This window comes from Numida meleagris, chromosome 13, assembly GCF_002078875.1.
Source record: "Numida meleagris isolate 19003 breed g44 Domestic line chromosome 13, NumMel1.0, whole genome shotgun sequence".
Classification (NCBI taxonomy): Eukaryota; Metazoa; Chordata; class Aves; order Galliformes; family Numididae; genus Numida; species Numida meleagris.
The window spans coordinates 3800291-3819217 of record NC_034421.1 but is presented as its reverse complement, the minus strand read 5'-3'; the positions used below and the strand labels follow the sequence as shown (position 1 = coordinate 3819217).

The window sequence follows — 18927 nt, the reverse complement described above, 5'->3', positions numbered from 1 at the left end:
CTGAAAATCATAAAACCATGACATTTTGTGAGAAGGATACTGAAGGATCCCATTTGACATGGAATTATTGCTAGAGAGGTTCTTAGTCCTGTGCCGACTCAAGCAAGGAGTTGGACGTGCAGCTCCACTGAGGCTCACAGAGCTGGCTGCCCACACAGCCCTGGTCATCGCTGCTCGCACCAACGGGTGTAACTCCCGCTGCAGCGAAAGCACTTGCAGTGGGGGCACTATCAGATCTACTTTCCAGGCCATTGAGCATCTGGAAAAGCATTTGCTGCTACAAAGGCATAAGAAAAACTCCACTTTCTCTCTTTCCCAGTAGAGGATATGGGAATGGCAATCACTACATAACAGTAAACACTAAAAGCAAGATGTCTTACACCCTAAGGACTGGTTGGAGCTTTAGTGCCTCTCTTGTTCCAAAGGCTGGGCCCCACAGCTCCAAGAGCACGGGTGGTGGGAGGTGAGCTGCCTAATGGGCACAGTCCACACAACCACAGGATATCCCAAGTTGGATTACTGAGTCCAGCTCCCAGCTCCACATAGCACCACTCGAAATTCCAACCACATCCAGCCTCTTCCATGGTATTTCCCACCTCCCCTCAGCAGTTCGGGCACAAGTTCTGGGGTTATTTCTCTCTGCTCATCTAACTCCTCATCAACAGCTAAACACAACCCTCACATTTCCCTGCTGCCTTCTGCTTTGTGTTACCATATGCCTTTGCTGTTCCACATTTTCTTTAACACTGCCAGTTCAGCTTCAGCAGTAGCCTGGTCTGCTCAAATTGCCATCATTAACATCTTATTTAATGAAAAGGCATCACAACAGTATCTGGAACAAGGCACTAAACAAAGACTCATGATGGAAAATAAAAAGATGTCATTTTGATTGTTCCTCAGTTGTTGTTTTTTTTTAAGTATGCATTGCTTATCTTGTATTGCTTTACTCTGAATAGAGAGGAAAGGGAACACATGTATCACACAATAACATTTATAATGGAAACTGAATGGCAATCTTATCCTAACAAAGTAAAGCTGATATATTTTGAAAAATAAATTAGTGAATTGGACTACTTTAGGTAAGGAACTCCATGAGAGTCATTCAAAGATATGATTACTGAATGTCACCTTAACAGTAAAAAATATTTATGATACTTCCAGGATTTGTAGAACAGCTGTAAGCTGTTATAAAAAACAACAGATAAACGCATTGCTGAATTTCTGACAGGGAGAAAAAGTCCCAAAGGATACAGAACAGAAAAGCTTCATGCCAATATAATATAAATCAGCCACTCCCAGCTCTACGGATAAAGGAGGTCCATATCAGCAGCACAGTGCAAATTTGAAATGCAACCAGAGCAGACAGCACTGGCAGCCACATTCTGAGCTATCTGAAGACACAGCAACTAGAATGAGAAACTGAAATGAGAGCCTACTACTTGATACATAGAGAATCATTAAAATTTCTAGTATTAATTGCAAATGGTTTTAGTATTAAATGGTCAGAGGGAATTAATACAGTTTGAAGACTGATATACCTCAGAGACCAGGCAGCAAACAGCCCCACTTCTTGGTGTTTATTTAGTCCTGCAACAACAGAGATTCCAAGACTTGTATGTGTTTTAACACAGAGAAGTTCCATAATTGATTTGATATTGAAGAGCAATGATAACACACTTATGAAAAAGTTCTAATATTGCACTGACAGTTACCAAGGACAAAGTTAAGTCTGACAGTATTCCTCAGAATTCTCTTTTTCCTTCTTAACCTTTTTCTTGAAATCAAATTTATTTTAAGAACACCAATATCTGATGCAGGTTTTGTGTATGCTGCTTTTTTCATTACAAGAAGAATCTAAATGCTAAATTGAATGTAATTATAATTTATTTAGACAATAACTTGAAGTGGGACATATCACTATGAGACGGCTCCTAGATGAGTCACAGCTTTCAACTTAGCTGAGCAAATCCCACTATTTCTGTATTGCTGGAGTGATTAAATAGGCAAGAGGGGAGACCATGATGAAGTAGCACATCAATATGGAAACCAAACAGAACTGCCCCTTAAATATGAAACAGAAAAATGCACCATATTTCACAGGGATATTGATCTCAGAAACACTGATGGGAAAGTGTCCTAGCACCTTTATTTATAAATAAAGTTGGGCTTCAGTTAAATTGTTGGTCCATTTTTAAGAAATTATAAAAAGAAGCCATGAGGCCATGCATGATGAATTGGAAAAACTTCTGATGGATGTAACAGACTCGTGGTGCAAAAGATTTAGTACAAGAACTGTAAAATGGTAAGTCAGATAAGTCATACTAGCAAACATCTGATACAACAGGTCAGATTTATTGGCTGGAAAAGTAAATTGCCAGCCTCTACCCCGGCAATACATCTGCTTTGTCGAGTTTTAGGAATGACTAATATTAGTGGAGCCTCAGCCTTGAAATTGTATTAGCAATCAGATATTCTGCTGTGAGTGACAGTCAAAGTTGATGAATAGAAAGAAAACTCACAAAGGTGGAGAATGGTATGCCCAGACCAGGTGGTTTACTTCTTCCAGAAAGAGCATTGAAATAAGTTAGCTTAAGGGTAAATCAGAAGGGTAAAGGAAGTTTATCATGCAAGGAAGATCTGCACGTGTACTTTGTTCTGCTTTTCAGTTCTTTCTGTACCTTTCACAAAAGAAAAAAAAAAAGAAGAATTAATGCTTGATGTCAGTGTTGATGGCTTTGAGTCACTTTAATCAAATTCCTAAAAACAAACTCAGAAGTGAAACAGCGTGCAGAGGTCCAATAAATTGGGTATGTAGGAAAACATAGAAAAAAAGTCACATCTAGGAAAAATGAATTTTCTTCTGAAACTGGGAAGAGTCAATAGAGCCATCACTCAAGGTGTACAGTAAGGGGAATCTGGAAGCATAAAGAAAGTTTCTCCCATCAGCACCTAATAAGGAAAGACCTGGAAATAATTACTTTTTGCCCTACAGGCAGAGAATTCTTCATAAAGTAGTTCTGTTTCAAAAAGACAAGGTTTAAAGCCCATTTTCCTTGTCCAACCCATCAAGGTGTTTAAGGAGTGCCTAAAGATGCGTGGGGACTTCCCAGGCCAGCTTAATCCAGTTCTGTAGCACAATCATTTGAAGAAAGATGTGCTGCCATTACAATTAAGCAAATTACTTTTCCAAGTTTATTATTTAGGGTTTTAATAGCACTCATACTATATCACTGCATTCCGTATCTGTGTATCATTCTGCCCTACAAAGCAAAACCGTTGAAGTGTTTAGCCATTTACCACTTTCAATTATCTTACAAATCCACCTGGAAGTTGGTTTTTATACTTTGATCTAAAACTATTACCCAAGTCTTGTACAATGTAATTAAATAAATTAAAGGAGCCCGTAGGGACCTTATGCTCTAAAATGAAATTTCAGATCCAAAGACTGTCTGTAACCTTTACTGTAACCATGTCTAAAATGCTACTTGTAATTTCACAGGTAATCAGATCTTGACAGAACAGCAGACACTTGTTGATGTAACCCCTCCTTCCCGATATCCCCAAGGATAAATTCACCACGATGTGATTGAAACCAATCCTATAATATCAGAGCCCGTGTTTGAAAAGGATGCTACTGGATCTGAAGAAAGGCTTTTGGAACACAACTGATCAGTTATCAAGTACATGCATCGCTCACCCCCCGCCCCGCTGCTGGATTGTTTGGCTCACTGGAAATCTTCCCATTTAGTAACACCTACTATTTCCCTTCCAGTTCAAATGTCCAAAAAATCAGGCTGACCACAATTCTCGAGTTACTACTGACAGGCATAATAAGCAAAAAACGAACAAAAAAAACCCCACGTAGTTGAAGCCCAAGCGATAAAGGCCAGCTTTAAACATGAATCCCTGACCTTGTGAATTAAGGTTAAAAAAAAAAACCTTTAAATCCTTCCTCTCTCAAAAAATACCAATAATTACTAAATGAAATGCAGGAATTAACAGACTGTAGCTCATGTGTCAATATGTAACTGTGCAACCACCAAAATATATGCAAAACTCTATACTCATAATTGACATAACTATAAAACGTTGGCTCAAGCCAACACAAGAACTAGTCACACAGGTTTTCCGCATGACAGCTGCAAGTTCCACCTCTTCCCCCCACAGTTCATCGATCCGGGTGCAGGTACCACAGGGCTGAATGTTGCTTCAGAAACACCCTAGAGACCAAGGAACTGCTCCAGTCCTCTGTTAGTACACCCTATGATGTTTTTTCCTATTACTGGCACATTAGTGTTCAGCACCTGTCAGTGGCTATTGATCAAATAAATACAAGGTTTTGTAAACCTGGATATCATCAGCCAGAAAATTGCAGGAGTCAGTAATCACTGCTCAGGACTTTGCATACTTCACTTAACATGCTTTTCTTTTCATTAGAATGCCTTTTATATGAATGACATTGAGCAAGAGAATGTTCTACCATCTGAAAAATGTGTAATTCTGCCCACTGAAATAGGATCATCGGCTTTCAAGGGCAGCCGACCACCTTCCTGCCTCCGCCTGACAGTCACCACGCTCCTGTGCCCTGACAGCAGCAAATCGCTCGGCTTCAAGGTGCTCCATGCAAAGGCAACGCGGCAACTGGGTGAGCAGCAGCTGCACTGGAGCTGTGTGAGAGCGAGCACTGACTCCTCACCCAGTACCACACCTTCCCTTTTTGCCACTTAGGCAGCGGTTTGAGAAGCACAATAAATCTTTTACACCCCATCAGACACCTTATATGTTTTAACTTAAGCAAGTACCAGGTCCGCAGTAGACCCTTCATTGTAACAAAATAGAGAATATCACTGAACAGATTTTGAACAAAAAGAATTGTTTTAGAGATTCAAAGTATTCCAACACAAGCATTTTTATTCTTCCTAGCTACAGAAATAACGTACTATCCATCCCCAAAGACAAAGGTAACCAAAAAGTATGTCACTTACAGAAGGCTCACTTTATGAGAGAGCAAAGCAGCTTGCTATGAGTTAATTTCAGCTACTTCTCTGCATTTCAGCTTTCAAAGAAATACTACACTATGTCAAATCTTCACTGATGAATTAGAGGAATGTAACAAAAGCTATGAATTAGGAGATATTAAGAAAACATTAATTCCGCCTTATTACTATTTTCAAAGTAATAAGGAGGTTTTTTATTTTTCATTTTTCCAAGCATAATCCTGCCTTGTCCAACATCTCTCAGGCTTCTCTCTCATTTCTTTTCTATCCTAGTCTGTATCAATAAAAGAAAACTATTATGCTAGAGTAATTTGATCTCCCTAGGAGATGAATCTGTCTGAAGAACATTGCTAATTATAATAAAAATATGTTCATTAGTAATATTAATCTTTTTAATGTATAATTGAAATTGAATTTTTCAAACCTATGGGTTACAGAAAACCCGTACCCCAACAAATATCATGTTCCTGGTATGAATGCCACTGTGATATCAGTGCTTAATCTCAAAGAGCCTACATGCAGGGAGGGCACATGCAAACAAACAGATTTGCAGCCAGAAGCCTCCTTAGTCAGCATGTGGCTATCAAAACGTTCAGGAAAACATCAGAATCACAAAATGGTTTGTGTTGGAAGGGAGCTCTAAAGATCACCTAGTCCAACCCCAATAAAATCAGTAATTTATATCAAATATGATCAACAGCAGCTATTCAAAACCCTCTTGCTGAACTTTGCACTCTGCTTGTGCCAGCCACTGTATTTAACAGCTGGGAGACAGACAGTCTTACTTGTTTTGCACCATACCATGAAGGGACTGAGCTCACTGTAGTGTCTCTTTCTTTTGAGGTTGTTTTGCGTGTGATCTTTTTTTTTTTGCCATAGTGAACTGATAATTGAGATACCTCACATGGAATAGGAAGAGCTGGAAAGAGGTTTTTGATCTCCTAGCTCCCAGCTCCTCACTGAGCGAAGCTGCAGCAGCAATGACATTTCACCTGAGAGCCAGTATTTGCAGTTTTATCTTTCCAGATATGATTCAGTAATATAAACATGCTGCCATATAGAAAACAACTTTACTGACATGACATGACATAACTCACCAGGAATTAAAGAGCTGTGCAAAATGATTTCAGCTTCTTACTTACAAATCCATTAAATGGGTTAAAAGTGACATAAACTATGGAGTCTCAAGGGCTTTTTTTTTTTTTTTTTAATCTTCCAGGTGATCTTTTACTCTCATGGTAACAGCAGGTAACAAGACAGTAAAATTTCTCTCTGTTCCCCATTACTCCAGAGGCCTCCTGCCTGTGTGGCTCTGTAAGGTTATAACCTCTCTGGATTTCATTTACCCACCTCTAAAACGTGAATAATATTTAACATCGTCCTGGGAATTGCATGGAGGCCTGAAATATTAATCCTGGTAAAATGCTTTGAAATCAGAGAACTGAAAACAGCACAAAGTGACATATTTCATCTTCTTACCGTCTTTCCCTTGTCAAGCTCATACAGAATTAACCACCATCATTAAATACAATATAGCTTCTAAAAAGAATTATTGAAGAGGGCGAGATTATAAGAAAAAGAAGTAAAATAACTTAAACCAACATTTTTTCCTACATACAGAGCTAATATGCACTGTGACATTACATACACACGGCGTTTCTATTGTGCCAGGGCTGTATCTAATATTTACAATGGCTTCCTCTATGGACTTTTCTACCTAGATGAACAGGGGGTTAAGGAGCCTTCTGAAAGCAATAATCTGCTTCATTATGAAAACCTTCTTTAAAATGGTTACAGAGTGGCCCTTGTGAACATTCACAGTTGAAACCGAAAAGCTTTTTTTTTCTCCCAATACATAAAAGACACTGAGTACTTCAATTCTATGGAAGATTAAGCATTTTGTTAAAAATCTTACTAGGTTTATTGTAAAGAATAAAATATTTTGTTACTTGCTATATAAATTAATGGACTCATGTTCAGAGCTAAAGGATACTAAAAAAAATAAAGTGTTCGTAAAACCCTTTTGCTGTCTATCATAAGTAAATACAGTTGGGATCCATTTGTTTTAAAAAGAAAACAAACACAAAAAAGACCTCACAACTTGTGAGAAGTATGTATATTTTGAAGCATGTTCAACTGTCTAGAAAAACTGTGATGTTACTTTCATAAAACTACTTCTATCTATTTGTATTCAGAAAACCCAACAGAAACTGCAATATCGTTCAATAAAATATCAACACTGAACCCAATTAAATTTGGGGTGAAAATTCACAACTAACCCCAACACATGCAACATAGAGGCAGTTAGTTATAAGGAAACTTCACTGGTTAAGTAGCCCCCAGATGAGGAGATGACTTTCAGAGATGATTTAAACATTTTAGTACTTCCGTTTTCTTTATAACATCTTCTGGCTCACAGAATTCTTGTCATTTCTGTATGAACAGCTCATGGACAGGCTGCTTTTTCCCGTGTTCACATCAGCTGGGCCTTTATCGTGATGCTGGTAAAACCATTATAAACTCTCATGGAATTTCAGCTTTTGCCGGGCCCTAACTCCATCCTGATCTGATGGAATTTCCATTCCAGCTTTTTTTTGCTAGAAGTTAGCCTAGACAGCCCTCTTCAAATGCGCACCAGAATGTAAACATATGTAAACATGATTAAGCCCACTTTGTCCTACATCATGAAAGGAGTTTATCTGTTATGACACGGCATTAGAGTCTGGCTGGCTGACAAGAGCAACCCCCGAAGTACACACATCCGTGCAGAGATGCATCTACAACAGATCTGGGCAGCTGAAACAGAACCCTGTGCAAAGGTGTTACACTGAATGCTTCTGCAACACATCTTTCTGGATACTCATATTTTATCCAGCAGTGACCAGTAACTAAAGCACAAATTTTCCACTGACATCATTCACTGTGTTAAAAGTAGTTTTAACATACAAATCTTCCATTCTAGGAAACATTAAGAAATAAATTAGTACATTTCTAAAATCCTCCTAATCAGAAACATGGATGAATTCTCACTACAAAGTCATAAGCTTTGGCAATAGATTTAATAACAATTCATTAAAGAGATTCCTTCAAAATAAATGAAAAGGATCTAAACGTTCTTTCTTTGAGAACTACACGGGAAGGCATTCATTTAAGTTTGCTGTAATATATTTTAAAAGCAGGCTCAATATAATAGCAGTTAAATCTCTGAGAAGCTACTCCTCAATGTTCCATATTGTTTTACTGAACCCATGGGAGTATGTCTTTCTGTATGTTTTAGTGATGCACACAGCTTTGACGACACTTCAATTATCTCTGGCTGAAATTGAATCTGTTAAGAACACTGTAAACCGAATAATCCAATTCCTTCTAATACACTAGACTGAATCCCTGAGCCCTAATGAACATTTTTCCCTCTTCATTCCCTCTCCCTGGAGCTAACTAAATTGTTGAGTCAAGAACCCAGCAATTACATATCATTTAAATATTTTTAGATGGTATGCATTTATCATTTGCAAGTGAGGACATGATTGCAGTAAGCTTCCCAACAATGCTATGCAATTTTAATTACCAGAAATCCAACACAGTAGGTGAAACAACGCCATCAATACCTAAAACAATGCTCTCAATGTCACTAGCAATATTACAATTACAGGAAAACAAGGTTTATAATACAGGCCACATATTACATACATATATATACACACACACACACACACACACATTTGAAATGCATCTTTATGTCCTATTTCACATACAGAAAAGAGTAACAAAAAAAAAATCAATGTCTGAAACTTTAAATCCATAGTTAGCATTTGTTCTCTAATAAACCAAAGAATCTTAAATACAACACTGTGTCAAGAACTCCCCAGTTTGAGGATAATTTACACATTACTCAAATTTTGCAAACAGCTGGACAAGACCACGCACAGCGATCCAACGCCAACATTCCCCTGCTGAGAGCAGGATGCTGAGCTCCATCGGTTCCTGCAGCCTCCTCCCGCCCGACTTCTGGAATTCTACAATTCCTACACTCAAAGTCAGAATTTGTGGTCCCAGTTGTAAACAACTGCTAAGAAGAAATATTTATGTGATCTTTTAATGGAGTATTCCATGCAATTCTATGCAACATACTCTCAAACCACCATTACATTCAAATTTTTCATATTGCGGAGATACGTTCAGGTTCTAAAGACAATCTCTATAATGTTCCTTTACACATAACACTATTAAGATGCAAAATCAACGTATTCATTTTCCACAGAGCTGAAAAATAGTAAGACTGAAATCTGACAAGATCTTTTCCCGTACAGTTAAAGAATTTTAAAACAGAATTACTGATAGCAATCCACTACCATCCCACTCTTTTGTACAAAGTCAGACATATCTCTAGCTTCTCGAAATGCTTACCAAAGTAAATGCACATTTAGTGAGTCAGTTCATTAAACGTTATCAATACTTATTTTCTCTAAAAATAACATGTAAACCCCTCTAAGTGGCTTTCCAAACGTAAAATGCAAACCATTTAGAATAGAACACATTTGAAGTTACTAAAAGCCATATTAAAAGGATGCAATCTCAAAAAACATTAGCTTTTAGCTCTAGTTTTTGCTAGCATTCTTCACTCTTACAAGTTTTAAAGTACCTTCAGCATATTTGGTCTGGGAAGTAAAAGCCAGTAATTCTTAAGCAGCAATACAGCATCTGGGACAGAAAGTTGGCTTCAAAATTCAAAATCCTGGGAACCAAAACTGCAGAGTGTGGAAGCTGACAGGAATCAGCTCGTTCTGTTAATTTTCTACTTCAAAACAATTATGCAGTAGCTTTCCACATATGGACAGATCAGCAGGATGACAAGACCTACCTGCTACATTATGCCCACAACACACAAGTTCTGTTTGAAATTCAGCAGGAGTTAGGCAGTTAAGTAGAACTGCACTGGCAACGCCTGGTATAGAGCTATTTTGGGGAACCCTACAAACATTTGTGGGAGTTCAGATTAGTAAGAGAGACTCGAGGGAATTCACTGATACAAATTACTGTAATTTCTCTGAGGTCATTACAATTTTCAGCACAAGCAAGGGCAAATTGCAACATGAATTTTCAAACAAAGCAGAATAATAATAATGCTGATCAAAGTTTGATGATGCTTTAAATACCTAACACAAACTTCTCTGCAAAGTAATTCCAATCAGCTTAAAAGCCTTTGATTTACATGCCAAACATTAGTTGGAACAAGAGTAATTCGAAAACGCAGCCTTCCAGAACTGTTTTTTCCAAACTTTGATTCTGTAAAAACTTAAGATACTTTGATGTCTTGTACATTACAAGCACACAAACATCTCATCTCAGAGAAGTCAAACTCCACCTTCCCTTTCGGTCAATGAAAGGAATTTTTCCACCACTATGCATCTTTCCCTGAGCCTTTCAGTCAATATCATCTGCACATTAAAACCCCACGTAACAAATATTTTAGACCAGTCCAGAGAACATCCACTCTCTTCCTCTTAAGGCAAATGGAAACATTTTGATTATTAATTTAATGCTGCTATTGGACAACTTACGTGAATTTCATCTCAGTTTAAATTATCCAGTCGCTGTAACTAAGGGGGCACTTCTACAAAAGAATCTCTGAAAAAAAATTCTGCTCTTTTTCAACAGGCAATTTAATGGTTGACCTGATGATACAGCACAATCAAAACCAATTGTCACAGCATGGAAGTGTTCGTTCCAGGCTTTACCGAACTAGAGAACCTTGAGTACCGGCCATTGTCAAGCGCTCTGGGTAATACAGTGCCCTCCTACATCTCTATTATCTCTATTTAGACAATTCAGTAATGGCAAGCTTTTCCACAAGGAGGCATATATAACTTTCTTCAGAAAGTGAACACCCTAAAGTACTCTGATTTCTCTTTACCCAGAACTACAAAATCCAAATATCTGAGTAGCGGATTTTCAGAGGAGTTTGGTAGCTCCTCTACTTCTGTATCATCAATAATTCTCTGCTGTTCATGTTTTAAATAACCTTTCTTCTTAAAAATCTCTCTTACTGGTGTTGCATGAATACTTTTCCAAAAGGCATCCAAGCCATCTTGCTACTAATACTAGCTCAGTCTGTTTTGCAGTTATTTTTATATTTTACAGGCAAGTTCCACTCTCCATTTCTTTGCAGGGCATTCCCTTTGATATTATCCTTATCAACACTACAGTGTGTGAATTTCAGTTTTCTCCTTTTAACAATTTCAGATTTCCTCACATCCTCTTGTGAAAATACACAGGGACCACCAAGACTGATTGATATACCACCAAGATTGATTTATATAAATGTTTAGCACACCTGTAATACAGTACAACTTCATTATCACTTGAGATTACTTTCAGCCAGGCAAAATAAGAATAGACACTTAGCAACTGATAGTCTAGGGGCAAGTAAAACAGTTTCAACATGCCATAATCTGAGAACTTTCTGCCTGTGCATGATGCAGTCCTCAGCAGCAGCAATACACAGTTTCCTGAACACTAACAAACATCTGCAGCACAACATTCTGTTCCCAGTGTTTCCATAACATCTCTTAGTTTCCTATGTTTCTCCTTCCAAAAGCTTCTCAATGTTCCACCTGCATCCCCCAACTCGCTGGGAATCTCCACTGAGATCACCACCTCCTCCTTCTCAGAGTACTCCTGTTTTTGTATAGATGTATTTTGCCTACGTTTCTGGGAGGACTTCAGACAGCTCTTACAATGATGTCCTTGAAGAGTACCTGTTCCATCTTCATCCCAGTAAATACAAAATCTTTCCAGAGACTCCCCAGGTAACTCTGCTTCCCCCCAGGAATCCACTAAGCAGCAATAAAAGGAGTACATTGTCAATTCTTGCATAAGACTGAAAATTAAGCCCTAGAAATCAGTGTCCATTAAATAACCCTAGGGGTGGTCTTTGCAGGAGGCTGGTATTCTAGTCAACATTTGGTGTTCCTAATGCTTTAGGGTTTATCTGCAGCTCCCAACACACATCTCTCAGGGTTGCCTGCGAGCACTGCTTCAGTCAGGCTCATCATCTTCAGCACAGAGACAGCTTTGTAACTGTCACATTCATCTCAGTTCATCCACATCCTAATATCATGCAATTAACACTTGCTTAATTGCTTTCACTTAAAATTCTCAATTTGTGCCCTAGTCAGTGACTGGGATAGTCACAAAGTGACTCTCTCTGTGCAGCTCAATGCTGGCTGCTCCATTCAGCCGTACCCAGCATTGCTACCGGTTTGGATTTGCATTTGCCCATAACAGCTTTACCTGAAGCTGCAGGGTGCTTAATTGCAGTGCTCCCCAAACACCCTTCCTTCTTAATTGGACTCCATCTGCAGAGGACTATATGAACTCTAGGCTTTATCGGGGGACTCTATGACTCCAGATTCTTCCTGGATCTAGGCAACCACTGATGCTTATGTCAGTTCTGATTGCATTCATTCCAGATCCATCCATTCCTCGTCCAACCTGGACTGTTCCCTTTACAAAAGTAGCAGCTACTGGAGTCAGCAGAATTTCACTTCTCACTGAAGAGATTCTTATTTACTGCTTCAGCACATTTCAGAATGGAGAGCACATACACTTCCTATACTACATGATCTCTGTGGCTGTGTCTCTACTACATGTGCTGCAGGATTTCTAATGTTGGATTTACACCTTTCTGAAAGCAATGTCTTTTAAATAAAGTGTTAATTTTCATATTTAAATTGCAAATGTAAAAAAAAGAAATATGTTACCAAGTTATAACATTATAAATGCATTATAAAAAACAGCTGAAAAAGTATTGATTTACCTCTAGCTTGAAAAATAAGGGGAAATAGACAGGAAAAAAAATCAATTTGTGCCTATAACTTACAGCTATCAAACTATTCCAGGATAATTCAATTATGGATGGGAGTGACCACATATGTATAGTATTTACATGAAAACACCAAGCACTGAAGAAGTACATCAAAATATTTATCTTTCTTCAGAAAACTGTTGAAAAGGTCCTGCCTCTCCCCAGGACCCACAAAGAGTAATCTGCCATCTCAGCCCCAGTTCTGCTCTGTCGCTTTGTGATTTGAGTCGCCTCAGATATTTAAGGCCACGCGTTAGAAAGACAATAGCATTTTATAACCAGAAGACACATTTTCAGGTTATGTTTTACAAATCAGATTGAAATGAGAAAAAAACACCCTAAATGTTAAATTCTCCAAATAAAATGTCTGTTTAGCTGAGGGGCTTAACAGCAGCAAGCTCTGGAGGATCACTTTCTTTAAATCAATTATGATCGATACAAGCCAGATGGCCAGGCTGTCACACAGGGTAGAGCTGTCGGGATGGTAAGGTCACTGCATCTGTCAATGGGAAGCTGCTGCTAAGGTGTCACAAAGGGAACTTCTGTGCCCACGGCCCATCTACTGCAGGACAGCATCAGGGACCAAGGCGTGCAGTGAAGGAACGAGATCAGGTTACCACATCCGACAGTGTTTATCAAATTGTCCTTTGCCACATTTAGAGAAAGGTACGAGAAATGAAACTATGCTGTATTATCCGTTTTGGTCAAAAGAAATTTCCAACAATTTCTCCTGTGGGGAAGTATTTCCTTTCCTTGCATTTCCAGACAACATTTTGAGGTAATTTCCTACAGACCGCATAATTTTAGCGTGCACCATACTGCGTATCAGCTATCAGTAGCGTTATTACCATAATTAAATGCCATCTCTTTGAGGGGACAGAAATTGCAAGTTCCTACTATATCATAACGGGTATTGTACAGCCACCTGTAAAATAATCTCTCCCACTGCTCCAGAAACTCACTCTGGAATACCAATGATTACCAAGTTTCATTACTTCTATTATTACTGTTATCGTATAGACAGAGATGCACATACTCTATCGTTACAAGGAAAAAAATTAAGAGAAAGTGAAGCACCTACAACCAAGTGCTAAAACAGACTGTTTTCAAGTAAAGTTTGAAAACGCTCAGATCTTTTCTTTAATGCTTTAATGATGTATATAACCAAAACTGACAAATTATAGGATATTAAAGTCTGTTGCCTTTTAGCATCTCCCCCCCCCAGGTGGCCTCACTTAGACTTACTCTGCCCCCCTAACACCATAATTAAAAAGAACAGAACTGATATGACTCAACTGAGAACAAGAGGATGAATCTGCTTCTTTTTTTCCTAAGATACAGTTTAAAATAAGTAGCTCTGTGTTGTTCAATAGCCTGAGTGCTAATAATTTACTACAGAAACACCAACACATTTAAATGTTGTTTGGATGGGATACTTCGCTCATGATTTACATACAGTAAATTACTCACTAAAACTGCTTTCCATTCAATGTACTTTTCAAGGAAACAGCAAGAACTGAAGACTGGAACTATACATCCTCTGACAATAACAAATGTCCTCACCACATGTGAAGAAAATTAGAGCTATACTTCCTGAGTGCAACATTACTGTTTAAAAAACACAGAGGAATTCCTCTGCTCAGTGAATAGAGAAAGGTTTCCTTGCTTTACCAATCACCATATATTTCCCAAACTCTCAGCTTTTAGTAGCAAAACGGGCACATTCAGGGAGCCCTCATGGCAGCAGGGCAGAAGGACTGAACAAGTGGAAACTCAAGATAAAATAAAGTAGATATTACGCTGAGGGCTCCACAAAGCACAGGTCTTCAGAAAGCAGGGGAGCCATGCTGGCAAAGCAAATGTACAAAGCATGGTCAGCATCTCAGGCACTGATCCCACAGAAGAAGTGCCAAGTGGTATTGGGGTTGGACATTGCTGGGGTTTTCTTCTGATTGTGGCTTTTTTTGTGTTTTTTTTTTTGGTTTTTTTTTGTTTTTTAAATAAAGCCAGCTCTCCATGCAAACAAGCCTTTGAAAGAACACATCATCCACATATTACACAAGTTACCAAACAAAGCATTCCAACTAGATATATTTCTTCAGCTTTAGAAAATCACATTCTTTTCCATCTCTTACCAATATCCATGGTACATAGCACTGCCCTTCCTTCCTATTCAGGATCTTTCTAATGTGTAAACTTCCATGCTCATAAATCAGGCCCTGATCTTTTGCTGCTACCTACCCTTATAATTGCTAATGCTAATAATATAATCCCTTGTATCAATTTTGCAAGACAGTATAATACTCAATTAAATACTTCTTCCTGTTTTTTTTTATAAGAACAAAGAAAAACCTGTAAGATTTGAAAGCATGAAAAACATGCAGCAAGAATTTATGAGAAAATTACGTGATAAATATACAAATAAAATGCTTTAGTATTCATTCATAGGTGGAGAGATGGCGCTCATGCACAAAAGATTGTTTAACGTTTAATACATGGAGAGGATGAGGATGCAGGGGAGACAGAATTGTAAAAGAAAAATTTATCTTCAGAGTCAATAACCTCATTCCCTTACAATCAGCAGGAATATTCCTCAGAAACGGCTCGAAAAATCAGCAACTTAATGACATTAAAAAAAAACATGCAGGATCTTGAAATCTTGAAGGCCACAGGACAAGACAGCAGCGTGATCCCCACCAGACAGCCCAGAGGTCAGCAAGGCTCAGTGTCAGAGCCCTGCTCACCTCTAGGTTGTCCAGTTTTTCTTTACTACTTGTAGATTGCAGTAAGCTTCCCAGCAACTGAAAGCAGACTTACTAGTTGTTCTTTGACCAAAATAACCACTAAACCATCCTCTGAAGGGTGTTCAAATGGAGACACCTGGCTAACATGAGGTGTACAATCCTATTTGAAAGAGACCTTTTTGAAGTGGAGGACTGATGCCTAACACTTGCTCAAGGACACTGCCAACATGCTATGACAGCTCTGAGCATTCACCTCTGAACGATTCTTACCTGAGCTATTTAGTGTGAAATCCCTCTTTGGAAAATGACTGTACAGCGATAAGAACATCTTCTTCCCTTGTGTCTTTATCAGTTAGTAACATAAGTAAGGTTAATAATTCACTGCAGTACAGCATTATCATGCTGTATAAATCCCTTCCAGATGTTAGAAGTACTACCAATCCATCGTGACCTCAAAATAATGTTCTACACCTACACCTTTATTGAAAGCTTTTTAATCATCCAATTTAGGGGAGAATAAACTCATTAGAAATAATTAATATGCATTTGAGACTGTGTAACTACACATCCCCATTTCTAAGCATGGGAAAAAGTTACAACTTTTCTTAGCGTTCCTTAGTGTACTCACATCGTAGTCATAAGTCATACTTATTTGTAATGTAATACAAGAGTTTTTCATTTTTTATCACCAAGTGAAATTGAAGACGTACAATTACAAATTCATCCAACAAGATCAAGCAATATCTGAACAGCTACCATATCCTATGTCATTTTTTATTCATAAAAGATCCTTTTATTTTGATTGCCATTCATTTTGGCATAATGGTGGGCTGAGTCCAATTGCTAGACAGCACACAAAATATTTGGATGGGAATACTGTAGTTAGACTGCAGAGTACAGGTTCCTCTTATATTTTTTCCATCCAGGAGCTCTGGCAGCTGACAGCATAAGCTGCCTTACCAGACACGTTTAGCCTCCCCCTACAACAAGCAATGTCGTTAAAAGCTGCTGCCTCGTTGCTGCTCCTTCCTCCAAGAAACTTCACTGTGTTCTGAACACGGCCTCACCCTTACACTTCTCTTCGTTGGCATCAAGGATCAGCAGCTGTACACAACGCTGGTTAGCAGCGGCTTTGGTGGGCATAAACCACACAGCAGTGCTACCTAAGAGCAGCATGCAGAAAGCTACATTTCTTCCTTGTTGTCATTGCACAGATAAGAGAGATGAAAAGAACTGACCATTACACCATTTCTTGGAATTCTCTAACATTATTAATAATTTTTGTTATAATTATTAAGAATGAAATAAATAAATGTAAATAGAAGACAGTCAACATGAAACCTCATTTTACCACAGATATGTAGACTAGAAAAGAAGTAAAAATGCACATGGTTAAGATTTTGGAAGATGTGAAGTTCTTTTATATAAACAGGCAATATATGCAAATTGAGAACGGATGGCTGCTGGGGAAATAATTTCAAGAGAATAAGCCAAGTTGTTGCTCATAAAGTTTGCCACGTAACCAGTGCAAACTCGAGTAGGAATGTGAAGTTCTTGTTTACAAAAAGGGGATTTTAACAAGCCATTAATCTATCATTTCGCATCATGAGTCAAGCAATTTGCAATTGAACATTAGAAAGACTTGTACAGGTCACACCTGCTACTTACAAAATGTTGACATTCTTGCTATATTTCACAAATATACTGTCAAATCTTGAAAGTACAAGATAAATTAATGCAATTAAGTTTTTGTTTGGATTACTAAAACAAGCCGTAATTGATTGCTCATATTTCTTACTTCATTAATGACTCTCTAATTAGCAAAAACTTATCAGTATCTGTGGCTGAAGGGTTAGCAGTCAGTGATAAAAATTCAGGTGTGAAATAACCCAATTTACAATATCAGATGATGTTAATGATTTCATACAAAGTAGTAAGGTCCCATGAAATATACCCTCAATTCCTATTACTACCTACAGACAATCACAGTTTTATATCGTGCAAAGATTACTATACTTATCTTCTCATTAGTAGCTAATTTCACTCATTCCTCTTGCCAAGGTAATTAAAAGATTTTTTTTTCAGGCTGAAATGAATTAATAGGACACTTGGACTCCACTCATTTTTCTCTCGGTAAAATAATAAGCACTTATACACAAAAATCAAAATAGTTGTGTTAACTAATTAGAAACACTAAGGACAATAAAACCTCTAATATATTAAAATAATAGAAACGCCTTTTAGTGAGTAATCACCAGACTTCCTTAACTTGCAGTTGTATTATAAGAGATATGAAGGTGAACAAAATCCCACCAAAATCTCACCAGCTGTACCTCTAAGTAGAAAAGCTTAGCAACACCACACCTCTGAAGTTAATGCTGAAGCCAGTGTTTTGAGTTATTAATGATTTAGAGACTAATTAGCGAGTTGATAGATTTCCATGCTCAATCTACGTAGCTTTTGTCAGAAAAATAAATGGAAAAAATATTAATAAAAGTAGTAAAATCCCGTAAGTATGAGGTAAAAGCAGGAAGACAAAGCCTAAGATCTCTGAATAACATTTACCTCCTTCTGAACTGTCCCTGGTTTACTGAACTCATGTGCCATCCACATGCACTGTCGTGTGCACAGGGATGAGAAAATGGGGGCCTTACCAAAATAAAAAAAAGAGGCCTTTAGGTCTGTTATGCTACCAGCTAGGATCTGTTTTGCCATCAAGTAAAGCAGCCTAGAATGAATTAAGGCATTCTGTTGGCAGATGAGGAAATTTGAATTGATCCATTATGAAGCAGAGAAGGACTGGACGGTCTACAGGCCCACAATGACAAACCCATGTATCATTTTCAAGTTTTGAATTATAATAGTCTGTAAGCATAGCAGACATGTTTAACTTGCAAGAGTAGATTCTGATTTATCTGAGCATAAGCACCTGAATGCACAGTTAAGCTCAGATTAGAGACAGATTCTGTTTTAATTACTTCACTGGAATCAAGCTCTCTTGTTAGTCTCTCTAAACATCATTTTATCCAGAGGGTTCTAGATTTATCATCCCTTTGGATTTTAACTTACAGAAAATATTCATTGAAGGGTTTGTTCTTTTAGTTTCTTCTTTCTAAAAGCCACCGTAGACATTCACCTATCTTCAGTTTTTGTTAAAATAAAAGCACTGCAATCAGTGCTCCAAATCTCAGTTCCAAAAAACAATAAAAGCACCAAAACCAAACCTATCAAAACACTATCTGACTGAAAATCATAGGCAGTATTTTCATTGGGAAGAGATGCCTGATAGATTAAAAGGAAAGCTATCTTTACAAAGCTC

The 18927-nt window shown here is 38.0% G+C and overlaps 1 protein-coding gene and 1 long non-coding RNA gene across 10 annotated transcripts in view; one reads left to right on the top strand and one right to left on the bottom strand.

Annotated features, from left to right (window-relative positions):
* Window positions 1-18927, bottom strand: part of SDK1 (sidekick cell adhesion molecule 1) — a 367601-nt gene that overhangs the window by 288108 nt on the left and 60566 nt on the right. The window lies entirely within an intron of this gene.
* Window positions 13031-18927, top strand: part of LOC110406039 — a 36119-nt gene continuing 30222 nt past the window's right edge. Inside the window, exon 1 of the long non-coding RNA XR_002443216.1 lies at window positions 13031-13530. This is a non-coding gene — a long non-coding RNA (uncharacterized LOC110406039). The remainder of the gene's footprint in view (window positions 13531-18927) is intronic.